Genomic DNA, 12,431 nt, shown 5'->3' with positions numbered 1-12,431 from the left:
AATTTTCATCCAATCTAACTGTCCTTTGGATGCCTAACCACAAATAGCGACATTTTACAAATGAAACAAGTAAATTACTACAAATGAATTAATGGCAAGATTAATTCCATTTTCAAATCCTAATTGCTTGAAGGCAGTCATTTCCTCTTTATAGAACTAAAGAATTATGGAGTTGTAATGAGAATTGTTGTCTGCTTCTAGCCAGGAAAAAAGGTGCATTAGGAAGATAGGAAAGAAACAATCCAAGGACTAATTTGCTGAGATGTAGCTGAAGAAAGTAGGGCAATTTGACAGAGAAATGTTTTAACTTGTAATTTTTAATCGATAAAATTTTAATGCCAGGCAATCCAATTATATTTTAGACTGCTTGAGTTTATTTATTTATTAACATTCTATGTCACTCATGTCCTTAATCAGAATGGGACAGCTCGCTGTGGCCATCTTGCCCTAGCAAATTTGACACAGGATGATTTGATGCAACCAATTTGTTGCAGGACAACTCGCCATGGGACAATTCACTGCAGGACAATTCAGCATGGGATATCTCAAAGCAAGATAACTGTACTGTTATCTGGCAAGATTACTTCAACATTTTTGTCATCCCCATTTTGTTTTGTCCCTCCTTTAGTATCCATTCTTCAATGATTTTATTCCACCATTTCTTTGATATTAGGAGCAGGATGCCACACTGCGTAATAGCTCTCATTTTCAGGAAATTGTTACTTGTTTCAAGTTTGGATCTTTTTCTGTAAAGCTTCCACCCATTGTTCTTATCCTATCCTAGCCTCAGGGACTATGAGAATAAATCCATACTCTTTTCCCTATGACCGAAGTATTATTATAATTTCTGCCATGTCCTCCTCTAGCCTTCTCTTTTGAAAGCTAAAGATACCCAGTTCCTTCATAGAATTGGCTTCCAGTCTCCTCACCATCTTTATTACTCTTCTCAGTACCCTTTGTGATTTTATTTTACCTTCTATCTTCATGTTTTAATTTTCTAGAATGCTCTATAGAGAAGAGATCACAGAAATCAGCTTCTTTGCTTTCATGACATATAACAGAAAATGACATAATTGTATTCTGTATATATTGCCAAAGGATTCTTTTGTTCTTTTAATACATGTGCCACTACAGATATGGAAAATTATTGCCTCTAGTATAAAGAAAATGGAATTATTTTGTGTATCAACTAAAACTATACTGCTAAAGGAAAATATTTTTAGTTTAGGATTGAAATGAGGGGTCCTTGATGCTCTCTGAGTTTGGTTGTTTTCTTGCAGATGTTTCAGTACCCAAACCAGGTAACATTGTTGGTGCTAGGCTAGCTGGGATGATGTTACCAATCTGGATAATGAAATGTGTGCAAGAAAACAATCAAGCTCAGAGAGCACTGAAGAATCCCTCAAATTATACGGAGAAAAAGGTGGTTCTTAGTTTCATATTTACTACTACTACTAATAATTGTATTGCTTTGATGTATATCCTATTAACTGTAGTAAAGATAAGCAGAATACATGTTTGTGTATGTGTGTGTCTCTCTCTCTTTCTCTGTGTTATATTAACCAGATTGACCGAAAAGACAAAAATAACACTGGAAAATTTAATTTTTTTGAACAGAATTTCATAAAATATTTTTCAAAAAGAAACATATGCTTGCATCAGTTTTTAAAATTAAATGTTTGAAAGCATGGTGTTGCAGTAAAGCAGATGCTTGGTGTTTGTAAGTCCAATAGGTCAATCTGTGACAAATTAAATTAAAGGGATTATATAATAAGTAATGGGAAAGATGTCTGCTTGAGACTTTAGGAGTATTGTTGTCTATGAAAGGGATTAGAAGTTTGTCAGCTTCAGTTTCCACTATCTTTATCTTTAGTCATGCTTCCTGAGGTTAATGAGAATTGAAGTCTGAAATACTTAAACACCATCAGATTGCCAGTCCCTGAAATATTACATTTTGATCTATATGGGCAAACAATCTGATATGATACAATATTTTCTTATTGACTGATGCAACTCAGAACATATATCAGTACAGTTGTAAAATGCAGTCTAGGTATGTATTATTATGCATAGCATTATATCTATAGAACTGTTCCCTAGGCAACATCTCTTCACCTAGTCTTCAAAGGTCATTCCCACATATACATTTTGACAAAGAAACCTTTCTCTGGTGATAATTTGGAAAATTTGCTAGGGACATTTGGAGGACAGTTTGAAAGATCAGAATAGCTTGAGATGAATGAGAGGAAGCATTGCTGAAGATACCCTGGTCACAAACTGTTTAAAGCAGTGCTTCTCAAACTTGGCAACTTTAAATTCTTTGGACTTCAACTCCTAGAAATCTGCAGTTGAAATCCACATGTCTTAAAGTTGCCAAATCTGAGAAAAAACTGGTTTAGAACTTTAAACATCAGCTCCACTATACCCTAGTGTAGCAGACAAAGAGCTGGCATCACATTAGCCAATTTAATTTTATTACCTTGCTCGAAACCTGTTAACGTGATCAGAGAGGCCAGACCAGGAAGCAACTCCACAGGAAGGCTAAAATTATTTGTATCAAGTTTGGTTATAATTAAAAAAAAATCTTGCAAGACTGATTATGCCATTCCTCCTTAGCTTTGTCCTGACTTGGTGAATTTGGGAGGTTTCTGAGCTGAGCATTATCTTTAGTCCCTTTTGCCAAGGCAACAAAGCTTGTATATCTCTGTTAAGATGATCTCTCTTACTCTTTACATAACCATGGCTTGAAAAATAGAAATAGGCTAAAGCCACTAAAACTATAGCTTATTCCACTTGGGCTAACTGGAGTTTTGAAGTTATTGTCAAATTATTTCAGACAAAAATTCAGATAAAATTGCATTAAAAAACTCAAGGAAAATTGTATTTCAGGTTCCATACTAATGCATGAACTGAAGATTAGCTTTGTTTCCTGTTGGAATATAGATCAATATAGATCTAGCATATTGTTACAGAGGAAGTATACCTAATGCATTCATTGAAATCCATGAAATATTTTGATACATTCTGGCTGTTTAGTTTATATACCGTTTGATTGACAAATTATGTCAATGCAGTAAACCAAAAGTAACAACAATAATAAAAGGAAACAGCAATACACTTGATATGTACTTTTTAAATAAAAAAAATCCTAAGCAATAGTTGGTAGAAATCCTATTATTTATTTATTCTTACTGTAATATTTATTTTCCACATTTTCTCCAGAGAACCAGAGTTAGTAAGTTAACTTAAGAGACAGTCGTGAGCATAAGCTTGTCAATGAATGAGTTTCCATTCCTGGCGGTGTCGTTGAGTTAAACTTCTTTCCTAGGTAATATGACATGCTGACTATATACTGGTTCTGATAGTGTTTTAAGACTTAAATGCCTGTTTGAAAAGGAAATTAATTTGACATCTAAATAGGGACAGTGAACTCTCAAAGAGAGTTTCTAAGTGAGAGAATTCCACTGATGAGTGGGGCCATTATTAAGGAGGTTATTTTCCCATTCATTGCTTTATTGTGGGCAGTAGCAACCAAACAAAGCCTCTCAATATGACCAGGAAGCCATTTCTGCTACCGAGAAACAAAACATTTAGAGCAGGGCTGTCCAACCTTGGCAACTTTAAGACTTCTTAAATTCTGGGAGTTGAAGTCCACAAGTCTTAAAGTTGCCAAGGTTGGACACCCCTGATTTAGAGATTTTTCTAACCAGTCTACCATTTAAATTATAGAAATTGCAATACTTTGCCATTGTTTGTACTCTGATAATATTTTATATCCATGTAAATTTTTCTTATATGGCATTTCCTTTTTCTTTCACACAATGTAACGTGCCCGCTCCCATGTACTAACGTGCCCGCTCCCGTGTACTCCGTATCGAACTCAAAAACCGTCTAGATAATGGAGAGAAGGACCTGTACATTGACTACCATGCTGACTGTATCAAAAGTAAGCCACGCAACCCAATACTCAGCTTTTACCCTCAACCACAACCCTACCTCAACCCATCCACCATCACCCAAGACTAGGCACGCACGCCCCCAACTACCTCAATTCCAACTACTGCCGGCCTTAAATGCAAACTACTCAATGCAAGAAGCCTCGTGAATAAAATACCTGAATTTCTCTTCCTCCTAAATATGGCTAACTTCGACATTATATTTGTCTGTGAAACATGGCTCAATGCATCTCTCCCCGACTCCATTACCACAGTAAGAGACTATCATGTTTACAGATCAGATCGTGAAAATCGTCGAGGAGGTGGTGTTGCTATATTCTATAAAAAATCCTTACATCTAAAAAATATCCAAGTTACCCAGGAACTTGCCCTTCCTGAAACCATCATCTGTGAACTAACCTCAAATATCACAATTCGATTCTTACTATGTTACAGAGCACCTGATTATGACATCGAACATGTAAACAAGCTAAATACATTACTAACATGGGCTGCATCCTGCCCATACCCTTTTATCCTTCTTGGTGATTTCAATCTACCTCATATTGACTGGACCCTAAATGATTGTACAACTGAAATCATACACACAACCTTCTACTGTGGCTATTCTATTATGTCTTGATAATTTTCCATAGAAGAAATCTTGCTTAACACGTATACCTCTCAGAGCAAAGTTCACTAAGCTGACAGGAAAAAGGAGCTGATAAGATTAACTTCACAAAAGCCTGTGAAAGGATGTGTATTCAGTTTCACAAAAGCCTGTGTCAGATAAAAAATGTGTATTCGATAGCAGTCACGATGTATCATCACAGAAGCTTGTGTCAGATAAAAATACAGGAAAAACATGTTTATCAATAACAGTCAAGAAGTTCGCCTGTTTTCAAAGATAAAGTTTGTAACTTCTTTGTCTTTCTGTAAACCCCCCTCACCCCCTTCTTTGATTCAGCATAATAAAAGAGGACAGCGTAGAGCAAGCTGGCAGCCTGAACAATCCATCTGTCTCAGGCTCAACCTGGGCAATTCCATCTGCCTCAGGCTATGTGCTTCCTCACCTAAAGAAATCATTTGTTTTGTGTCTTTTTCTTTGTGCTTGGCACTCACTCTTGCGAGAGTCCTGCTAAGCCTCACCCTTGCAAGGGTCCCTCACTCGCCCTTGCGAGGGCTAAGCTTCCTGAAAGGAATTCAGCAATCAACCTGAAGATCTAAACAACAGACCGGTCGCTCGACGCGGACAGCTGGGGGCTCGTCCGGGATCCCTTGATTCGTCTGGGATCTCTTCGATTTTCTGGTTCCAAGGTGTGACTTCTGGCCAGAGGTGCATCGCCTTCACTCCCATTGCTACGCACCTGGCATAGGTTTCGTACGAACGTAAGTAATGGGCTCCTCACTTTCTCAAGTTTCGTCAGGGCACAGGGACGAACTTTATAGTCTAGTGAAGAAGGCTAATTCCTTTCAGAAAATTAATGGTACAACTGTGTACCCAATTTCGAAGAAATCTTTAAATAAATTTATAATTTATATTGAGGCACACTGTCCAGCCTATCCATCTGCTGGAACTCTTAGCCATTCTCAATGGGAAAAATTAGGAAAATATTTACATGAAGTTCCCAGAGCTCCCATGGATATACTTATCTCTTGGAGAGCAATAATGGCTGCTATAACAATTGTTTATCCATCTTCTAGTCTTCCTGAAAATTCTTTTTCTCCTGTTTCCTCTGATTCCCCTTCTTCTCATTCAAAAACTTCTACAATTTCTTCCTTACCACCTCCATATCCTGACACTTCTTCCCCTCCTCCCCTCCCCTCCCTACAACCCACCTCACATTCCTGATGTTAACCCTATCAACTCCACTGATTCTCCTGCCTCCTTGCCTGTTCGTAATACCTTTCAGAAGGCACTGATTAAAGGATTCTTTTCTCTGACATCTTCTCAACTTGCTGCTTGGCACAATGACTATCGCTTAGCAGTTCAATCTGTTGCAACAGCTGGCATTCCTCAAGCTGTTACCCTGACCATCTTCTTTGTCAGGGAGCCATCCCGTACTCCACAGGATGAGATTCAGATGGGGGCAGGGGTTATCCCATCATGAGAAAGGTCCTTCTCAACCTTCTTTGTCTTTTAACAAAATTCTTCAAGGACCCCACAGATTTTTATTCTTATTCTCAGTGTGTTCCATCTTAGAACAAATCATTTAACTGTCTTTTATAACTTCTCTGTTGTGTCTGTTCAACCTGTGGGGCCGTGATCTTATGTCTCAACTTAACACAAAACTCATTATTGATTAATGGAATCTTTTGCTAAAACTCTACCATGTGTCAATACTATGTAAATAATGTCTTGCTACTCTATTGTTCTGCTTTTCCACAATTTCTGATGTACTTGAGAAGACAAGAGTGGGAAGCTAAGATTGTTTATTGCACATAGATTTGATGATAAAGATGAAGGAAGGAAATGGAAGTAGGAAGGAGAGAGATGGTTTGTGGATGTGTTGTTTGGAGGAAGGAAAGAGACTTTGACAAATTGAGAAGGATGTGTATGTCTGTGAATGCAATGAGGGAATTCTGGATGTTTGTTTGAAAGTAAACAAGAAAGTAGCAAAGAAAAAGAAATGAGAGGGCGACCCCTAGTGGGCTGCTCTTTTCAGAGAACATAGATTGATTCCACCAAAATATCAGAGAAAGGGAGGGGCAATACCAGCCCATCGCTTTTCTGAGTTAAACTCTCTGTATCTGTCTTCTCAACCCACCTTGGTTCAACTTCAGCAATATCTGGGTACCATAAACTGGGCCCGATCTTTCCTGTCTTTAACCACCTTCTCTTGCTATTCTTTCCACTCATCAACTACTGACTGCAATAATTGTTCAAATATCTAATACAAAAAATCTTCATATCTTGGAATGGTTACACCTACCACACACTCCAAAAACATCTATTTTTACTAGAGCAGCACAAATGGCTTCTCTTATAGAAAAAGGGCGTAAGAGAACCAAAGCTCTAATGGGAATGGATATTTTTACATTGTATATTCCTTTTAAGATTACTCAATGGGAACCTCTTTTTCAGACTTCCACAACACTGCAGGATGCGTTGGAAGATTGGTGTGGCCAAGTGTCGTGCCACCTTCCTTCTGATTCACGATTGCAGGTGTTGAGGACAGTTCCTTTTGTTTTACAATCACCTTTTGTCCAACAGCCATTGAAGGAAGGCTTAACTGTCTTTACTGATGGTTCAAAAAATATTGGAGCATGTACATGGTATGAAAATGCTCAATGGCATAAACGTTTAACTACTTCACAAACATCAGCACAACAAGCTGAATTAGCTGCTTTCCTATTGGCGTTGTCTCTTTTTTCGCAACAATCTTTAAATGTAATATCTGATAGTATGTATGTTACTCAGATGGTTGCTCATATTTTTGATGCATATATTTCTCCTGTTACCCTCCCTCTCTAATGAAACTTTTTTACAGCTTCAGACATTGCTGAAAAAGCGAGGGAAACCTTTATTTGTAGCCCATATCAGAAGTCATCAGCAATTGCCTGGATTCCTAGCAGAAGGCAATCATATGGCAGATGAGGCTTGTAAAATTATGGCCTCCTCTCCCTTCTCCAACAGCTTTCACCTGGGGAGAGTCATGATTATTTTCATCAAAACAGGAAAGCCCTAGTGCGACAATTTGGAATTACATATCAAGAAGCCACAGCAATAATTCAACAATGTCCAACATGTAGCTTGCAGGCCAAAGGTATCCCTGAAGGCGTTAGTCCTAGAGGTACTCAAGCCTGTGATACATGGCAAATGGATGTAACTCATTATCCTCCCTTTGCTCCCTGAAATACATTCATGTATCAGTAGATACTTATTCAGGGTTTATTATAGCAACATTGCAAAGAGGAGAGGCTACAAAAATGTTATTAATCACTGTATTCGATCATTCGTAACGTTGGGATGTCCAAAAATTCTCAAAACAGATAATGGTCCTGCTTATGTCAGTTCTCCCTTTGCTGAGTTTTGTCATAAGTGGGCCATCACACATAAGTTTGGCTTACCCTTCAACAGCCAAGGGCAAGCGATTGTGGAGAGAACACACTTAACTTTGAAACAAGCCCTTGATCGGCACTTGGGGAAAAAGGCTCAGCCCCGAACCTCCCAACGTTGCAAAATATCTTAAATGTTTGTCTGTACACTCTTAACTTTCTCAATCTTACTGGCTCTCCTCCCTCCACAGCGGCTTCTCGCCACTTCACCAAGCCAGTAGTTCCTCTTCTCGTCCTCTTGTTTATTTCAGACAGCTTCCAGATCCTGCGTGGAAAGGTCCTGCACAGCTCATCACCTGGGGAAAAGGTTACGCTGCTGTTCAACTTCCTGATCAAGTGCTTTGGGTTCCTGCTCGCTGTGTCAGACCTTACCATGGCAAACCTGACTCTAACTCTAATCTTTCTTCTGATATCAATACTTCCTGTCTTTTCTCAATTTAAGGCATCTCCTGATGCTATTTTTGCTTTCCTTACTGACACTGTTACTTTTATTTTTAAAGATAATCTTCTTTCTGCATATAATTATGTTTTCCAACACAATGGTAGTTTTCTTTCTCCTACTTCTGACATAACTATTTACTATTACTATTCTCCTTGTTTAATATTTTTAACTATACATGTTACTCCACTTACTATAGGTTCATATTCTTGCTTAGGATTTTTCACAATCACACTTATTTCAATCACACTGTTCTATTGCTCTCCACTTCTTCAGTGGCATCTACTCCACTATTCTCTGTTTTACTTACATTGCCATCTCAAACTAATTCTGAGACAACTTTTCCTGGAGATAAACTACGCTGGCATCTTCGTTGCTGCTTTCCACCCTGTGATGTCACCAACTGCATATTGCATCATTCATCTTCCTGGGTTCCTGATCGCTACAAACCACCTGTCGTGCGAAGACGTCACCTCATCCCTGATGACATCCATCGCAAGACTACAGCTCTTATTCGAGCTCGCCATCTTAGGTATTCTGCCTTCATCGCTGACAACTCCATCTCTAAGCAGTCTGCATCTCATGCTGTTCCAAGATTTGGCTATCATCGCATTCCTCAAGCATACAATCATCTTCTACAAATGAACATCAACCTCAAACTTACACCTGGACTATCCTTGATTTTCAAGGAAAAATTTTAAACACCACCACCAATTATACTAGATGGCCATGGTTTCCTCAGCTTTTCATGGATTTTGCTGAAATGGGAACAGGAGTAGAAAAATTTGCAGACAAAAACTACAAGCTGACACATGGGACAAGCAAGGCTCCTGTTCTCCAGCACCTGCTGACAACTTTAGATTATATTTTTGTCCTGCTCATAGTACTGGTACTTCTCGTTCTGCCTGCGGTGGGGTAGTTGACAGATATTGTAAAAATGGAGTTGTGTATCCACAGGTCATATCTGGTGGGAAGCACCTACCAAAAATGACTATATTCATATTACCCGTGCTCAAGCACATCTTCCTGCTCTCAATGGCCTTGTTGTGGACAGAGAATAAATCCACTCAGAATCACCTTTACTGCACAAGGAAAGACACTTGCAAGAAAACAATGGATGGTTGGGTTTACTTGGGGAGGACGTCAGTGGGATGGTCAAGGAGATGAAGGGAATATTTTTACAATTCGTCTTTCAATATCAATGTCTCATTATGATGTTGGTCACAATCCTAATTTGAAATCAACCTTTCTACAAAAACCCAATATTCAGGTGAATCCATTAGTACAGTTGGTCAATTCTTCTTACACATTGCTAGCAACTACACTTAATGATTCATCCAAAACTGATCAATGTTGGCTTTGCTTATCTGATTTGCCACCATTCTATGATGCAGTAGCTTCCAATGAACCTATAAAAAACTCCACCAGTGACACACAATGCAGATGGAACACTTCCTCCATTACTATCACTAACATAATAGGTAGGGGATGTTGCCTAGGACACATACCTGCTAATTATTCTCAATATTGTCAGAATGTTTCATCAGGGTATCACTGTAATGTATATCTACCAAAAGAAAGATCAAACCTTAACATTGGAGGTTATGGTCCTCTATACACTACCTCCAATGGCAATATCACAGCTCGTCTCAAAGGACAATTCTTTATCCCAGGTAATAATTCTATATGGGCTTGCTCCACAGGAACAACTGCATGTGTTCATGGTGATGTTCTTATTGCTCAGGGATCTTTTTGTATTCAGGTAAAATTAATTCCAAAGATCACATTTTATCCAGGTTCAGAACTTATCAATGAACTTGAACCTCCACAATTTCCCCTTCATCAGAAAAAAGAAGTCATTACAGCTGTAACACTATCTGTATTATTAGGTCTTGGAGCAGCAGGTGCAGCCACAGGTGTAGCAGCTCTAGCTGTTGGTCATCAACAGTTAGCAACCCTAAGTTTACAAATAGATGAAGATCTCAAACGCATAGAGACTTCAATTACTGCTCTTCAAAATTCTCTCTCATCTCTAGCTGAAGTGACTCTTCAGAACAGAAGAGGTCTAGATTTGTTATTTTTAAACAAAGGGGGATTATGTGTAGCAATAAAAGAAGAATGTTGTTTTTATGCAGATCATTCAGGAATTGTTAAAGATTCTATGGCTGAATTGCGTAAACGTTTGAAGGATAGAGAGAATGAAAGACAACAAAGTCAGTCATGGTATCAAGGCATGTTTAATTTTTCTCCCTGGTTAACAACACTATTGTCAGCCTTAATTGGTCCTCTTGTGCTATTGCTTCTTGCATGTACTATTGGTCCATGTGTAATAGGACGTTTACTTACATTTCTGAGGGATCGTTTGAATACACTTGACAATGAAGTTAACAATACTCAAAAAACAGTTAGCTTTCTCACATCTATCATTGAATCAAAAGACCTTGTCAAAAAACCTTTGCTGGAATGGTACTCTGACCAAGAGTCAGAAGAAGAATTAGACACTAAAAATTCCTTTTCTCCCAAAGAAGTTTTGTTAACTCTGCCAAGTCATGATTTGGGGGATGAGGACTTTTTCTCGTATGAGTTGGTTCTGCAAGGCACCAACAAACTGAAGGGTTTGTTGCCACCTTATGGGACTACTCAAGAGGAAAAAGGACTCTACCTAGAATCATGAGCACAAAAAATAAAGAAAAGGAGGAATTGTGGCTATTCTATTATGTCTTGGTAATTTTCCATAGAAGAAATCTTGCTTAACACGTATACCTCTCAGAGCAAAGTTCACTAAGCTGACAGGAAAAAGGAGCTGATAAGATTAACTTCACAAAAGCCTGTGAAAGGATGTGTATTCAGTTTCACAAAAGCCTGTGTCAGATAAAAAATGTGTATTCGATAGCAGTCACGATGTATCATCACAGAAGCTTGTGTCAGATAAAAATACAGGAAAAAACATGCTTATCAATAACAATCAAGAAGTTCGCCTGTTTTCAAAGATAAAGTTTGTAACTTCTTTGTCTTTCTGTAAACCCCCCTCACCCCCCTTCTTTGATTCAGCATAATAAAAGAGGACAGCGTAGAGCAAGCTGGCAGCCTGAACAATCCATCTGTCTCAGGCTCAACCTGGGCAATTCCATCTGCCTCAGGCTATGTGCTTCCTCACCTAAAGAAATCATTTGTTTTGTGTCTTTTTCTTTGTGCTTGGCACTCACTCTTGCGAGAGTCCTGCTAAGCCTCACCCTTGCAAGGGTCCCTCACTCGCCCTTGCGAGGGCTAAGCTTCCTGAAAGGAATTCAGCAATCAACCTGAAGATCTAAACAACAGACCGGTCGCTCGACGCGACATTCTACAATGCTATTACAAATCTGGGACTGGAACAACTAGTAATCAACAACACTAGACTAAACAACTGCCTCGATCTCATCTTCTGCAACAGTTTGAACCTAATTTACGGAATACAAACTAAAGAACCCTTTTCCAGTAGTGACCACAATATGATTGACTTTTGTCTCAACATACATCCACACAAAAATCACCACAATGATGTAATCCCCTATTGTAACTTCAAAAAAGGCAACTATGATCTTATAGACAACGATCTCTCATCCCTTGATTGGCAATCTCTATTCACTGGATGCAATACCGTTGAAGACCATTATAACATATTTTTACTTGAAGTCAAAAGAGTCATCAAACTATATGTTCCAACAACAACTCCCAAAACAAAACAAAAAGCAGATTACCCATATCAATAAGGAAACTTCAATCCAAAAAGAGATCACTCTGGCGGAAAAACAAATCTGGTCACGTTGCCAATTTCAAAACTGATACAAAATTTATGCCACCAGATAAAGACTGAATGCACCAATTATCACATTAAACAAGAGGAAAACCTTCTAAGCACCAATTCCACCCGAGCTTTTTACAATTTTGTAAACAACAAACTAAAAGACTCAAGGTCCATCCCTCCCTTGATAGGACCTGATGGTAAAGACTGCAACGAC

This window comes from Notechis scutatus, chromosome 6 (assembly GCF_049901735.1).
Source record: "Notechis scutatus isolate UNSWTSFEM ecotype Mainland chromosome 6, rNotScu1.2, whole genome shotgun sequence".
In the NCBI taxonomy this organism is placed as follows: Eukaryota; Metazoa; Chordata; class Lepidosauria; order Squamata; family Elapidae; genus Notechis; species Notechis scutatus.
The sequence above is the reverse complement of the archived record's forward strand: the minus strand, read 5'-3'. Positions refer to the sequence as shown.